Source organism: Sparus aurata, chromosome 24 (assembly GCF_900880675.1).
Source record: "Sparus aurata chromosome 24, fSpaAur1.1, whole genome shotgun sequence".
Lineage (NCBI taxonomy): Eukaryota > Metazoa > Chordata > Actinopteri > Spariformes > Sparidae > Sparus > Sparus aurata.
In genome coordinates, this window is record NC_044210.1 from 20,596,369 (window position 1) to 20,600,742 (window position 4,374).

Here is a 4,374-nt window from a genome sequence, read left to right on the forward strand (position 1 = left end):
GTTTCTAATAATGTTATCACATTTTATTTATTGATTTTTTTGTGGTAATTTTTCATAATATATTTATGCAAATATATTTATTTCATTTTGAAAAAGTCTTCTTTTGTCTTCGATTTTTCACATAATTCAAATCACATCACTGGGTTCAGGTTTAAGTTATGTATTATTCATGCGGTCTTTCTGGGGGAATACTTTGTAGTCATTTGTATTAAACCCACAGTGATGTCTGAAATTCTACCACTAGATGGCAACACTGAAACGCGTCAACAACCAGCCTCTCTTGTTGCATACTGATGAGATTATATAAATCCAGTTTCAACATAAAGCAGTGAGGAAGTCATCTTTAATTCAGTGTGTTTTATTAAAATGTTCCACTCATTCAGTCCATCACAGTAACAAAGGTGTTGGGATTTTGTGAAATGTGAAAAAACACAAATATTACAAACAGACGGTGCTACATTATGTACAACTGTGAAATCTCCCCCCCAAACCACTTAATTAACAGTTTTTTTCCACCTTAAATCCAGAAGATACAAAGTAAAAGCAGTGCAAACATCAGTAAACAGAACGTGAAAATATCAGTAAGTTTCTACAAAGTGCAACAAGAACAGATCCCTTTTTAGGTCAATTTTAAAGTGTTAATATGCAGAAAAGTCTGTGGTGAGACAATTTTGTAAACACATTCAAACATTTTCCTTTTAGTCTAAATTCACATTTAAATTCAGTAATATTGCATCAACATACATATTTATAATGTATGCACACTTGAAAGTTAAGATGTGCACACTAAGTGTACACTAATACTTTAACGTCTTGTACAAATTAGACCAAATGTGCCCAAAAATCGAACAGGGACTGATTACATGATTTTTTTTTAGCAGCATCGTTAACGCTTGTTGCCAGAAGGGAAAAAAAACACCTGATTAGTAAAAAAAAAAAAAACGTTTTATTCAAAATAATAAATATAAAAAATAAATAAATACAGTATTGTGAAGACGCGCATCATAAACGCTGGCAGCCCTCTTCAGCAGGTTAGTATTACTGGTCGCCTAAAGACAGTGGTTCTATTGCACAAGAGCAACAGGGAGCGACTCCCCCTTGGCACAGACAAACTCACTCAAATCCAGAAAGAAAAAACTAAACGACAACCCGCCTTCCCCGAAGAAACTCTATTTATACTCTACGCTACTCTATGCAGGATCTCAGATTTAAGGTGGAGTTAACAGTTTACTTTTTGGTCATCCCCCCCTTTTGTTCCACGTTGAGGTGTAGTGAGTGACCCCAGCCAGCGGGGCAGCCACTGCACTGCTGCACCCGGGTCTCGTCAGGAGCAGCCGTCTCTCCAGGTGCTGTCACCGAGAGCACTGAGGGGGGACAAGCTCTTTGGAGGAGTCGGTAAACTGAGGACAACAACAAGAGATCGCTCAAAGTTTAGTGACTCAGGATGGAACCGACCCACACCGGCTGCTATATAAGAGTTCCCCACGCTCTGGACCCTGTTCTGCAGCTGTCCGGGGGAGGGGACTGAGAGGGAGAAGAGCATCAGTGATCCTTTCTGCTGAAAAAGACTTTGATTGAATCATTAGAGGGGAGCAGGTGTCTTACTGGAGGACTGCAGTCGAGTCAGCCCGCTGGACCAATCAGAACTCTGGCTGCAGTCAGAACCAGTAAGAAAGGAAGGACGAGTCTCTGATGACGTCGCGTCCACTGTTTAAAGTTGTGAGTTCAAATCCTCGAGGTTTTCACACGATTATTTTGTGGTCAAAAGAAGTGAAATGCTCAAAGAAAGTGATTGATTTAAGACTGATTCATCAGCTCAGGATGGTGAAGTGATGCTGTGAAGTCTGGAGGTTGTGGGTTCAATCCCTGGGTAGTTCAGCTGATTTTAAACCTGATGTCCACAAGAATAAAAAAGGGACAAACTTATTCAGGCCCACATCTGTTTGTTTAGAATAAAGAGTGGTAGAAATACCCACAATCCTTTGCTGCAGTAAATAAAGAGCTGCCTCACAGTTAGTCAGTACAACAGAAGAACTCAAGCAAACCTGTTTCTACAACACGTATGAATGTATTGATTTGTTATTGGATCAGCACACGAGATCAGATCAGATGATTGAAAACACGACACATGATCACTGAAATGTTTCTCCTCTGCTAAAGTAGCTGAATATACATTTCTGCTCGTATCATCATCATGTTGTCTGTCAGCGCGCTGGTGGAAAATAACTGAGTATTTTTACTACAATTAGTCATCAAATGGATTTCTGAATATGTGTCCAGGAGAAATAGCAAACAATTAATGTCAAGTCCTCCTCTTGTTCAACTTCCAAAGGACACAAGGACAACTCAAATTTCAGACTCACTTTTATTTTTCTTTTGGCTTTGTCAGTTGATTGGTCTGTTCAGCAAATTAGGTTGTAAACCTTAAAAGACAGAGAAACAAAAGTTACCTTTTTAATTAAACATTTATAATGAATTTAAACATTTCATTAAACATTTTAAATGACTTAACCACTTAAGCATTTTAAATGGAATAAAGAAAAATCTAATTTCATGCATTTTGCAAATCCCTTAGTAAAGTTTGAACATTTGACTTTGTACAATCCTTTTGTATCTTAAACTTTTAATTTTTCAAACTCAAAAGGAAATATTATGTCTGCACAAACCCATTTAAGCCAAATTTAATGAAGTCAATGCTACACAACAGTTAAACAAACTGGAACATATTAAGCAGCATTTCAAACACCATGAAAGTAAATAAAACATTTCACCGACATCTTTGGACTGAACCTGTGAGTGAACTTGGAGCGTCTTCTCTCTGAGGTGTGTTTGTCTGAATGACTGAGAACCTCCATGTCTTCACAGGTGCTCCACATCACTGACAATGACTCATCAGGTGACAAGCAGCCAGTTTGCTGCTGCTGGTGCAGTCTGAAGGCTGCAGTGCAACAAGCACTTACAAGCATGAAAACATCATTTCAGCTTCCATCTTAAATTCTGCTTCCATCTGGTGCTTCTTTGTAAACAGGTGGAAACCAGGTGAGCATCATCACAGGTTGTATAGTCTGAGGGTTTTCTGTTCCAATGTGATAAAAACACATTTGTTTTTTATCACAGCAGCTAAATCACACAGACAAATATATTCAAGGATATTCACTGAACATGTGGCATATTTAATAATGAATCGTGTCCACATCAGCTGTGAAAACATTGTGCCAAGACTTGTGATGAGATCTTTACTTTTCTTTACTTCCACACTGAATATTCAGCATTATTTCACATCAGTAACAGTTTGGCTGTGGAAGAAGAAACGCCTTGTTTCAGCTCAGTGTCTTCTCTTTGTCTCACAGGACACTCACAGATCAACGACCAACAACTCCAATACCCAGAAGTCCTCTGTGGTGACGTCACTAACAGTGTGAAGAGGGAGAGACAGCCCCCAGACTCTCTTATGAAATGTCTCCATTTAGTGAGTTTTTGAGTCAGGAGACACTTTCTAACCTCCTGAAACGCTGTTTGTGACTGATTCTTCATTATTTGGGCCTTCTTGTAAATTCGGCATGTGTTAGCTGGTTGTGGGTCGTGCTGCAGCCCCCTCAGTCTAACAGGAAGACTCCCAGTCAGTCACACGCCTCTCTGGCTGTTTCCTCCTCACAGTTTACTTTCACTTTCTCTGACAGGTGTGTCGCAGATAGTTTTCTCCGTCTGAACCTCCAGCTGAAGGTAATGTAATGAATCTGACATGTTCGACTCGCTAACACAAGCTCTACTTTTCATTGTTACACCGGAAACAGCACAAAAACTGAAGCTCGGTTGTTTATTTCTCCAAACTCACGAGTTTAAACTCGGAGCGTCCGGACACACATCCGCCATTTTGTGTCTTCCTGAATGAGCCTGTGGAGGAGGCCGAGACGAGCCGCCGCTCTCCCGCTGTGTGACGCACTAAACGCGGCTGCAGAGCAGCTGTTGGTGTCGGTGAATAATCTGTGGTTGTATTTACAGTCCAGGACTGATGAGGAGGCAGTAAGAGGACATCCAGGAGTCTGAAGCTTTATTTAATGAATACAAATATAACTTCATCACTGAGCAGCAGTCAGCAGGAACACGTCGGCTCTCAGTGTCAGTACTTAAAGTGCCCGTTACGTTACTTGAGTACTTCTGCTCCTGATTACTTCTCAGAGGAAGAGATTCTCATTTTGACTTTGCAGATAAATGTTTTAAATAAACAACAGATGACCAGATTGACTCTTTCAGATTAAAAGATATCAGAGAAACGTGTGTGTTGACTCCACCACAGCGTCATGACGTCATCTAGTGGACTGATCCAAGTCCCTCCCTCTAAAACCCCTGGACATGGACCTGGACCTGGACCTG

At 40.2% G+C, this 4,374-nt stretch overlaps 1 long non-coding RNA gene across 1 annotated transcript; it reads right to left on the reverse strand.

Moving 5' to 3' along the window:
* Window positions 1-1,004: 1,004 nt before the first annotated feature.
* Window positions 1,005-4,012, reverse strand: LOC115576715 (uncharacterized). The gene is made up of 3 exons (XR_003982923.1): window positions 2,776-4,012; window positions 2,364-2,423; window positions 1,005-1,400 (listed from the first exon to the last, which is right to left on the reverse strand). It is a non-coding gene; the product is annotated as an uncharacterized LOC115576715 (long non-coding RNA).
* Between the last annotated feature and the right edge of the window lie 362 nt (window positions 4,013-4,374).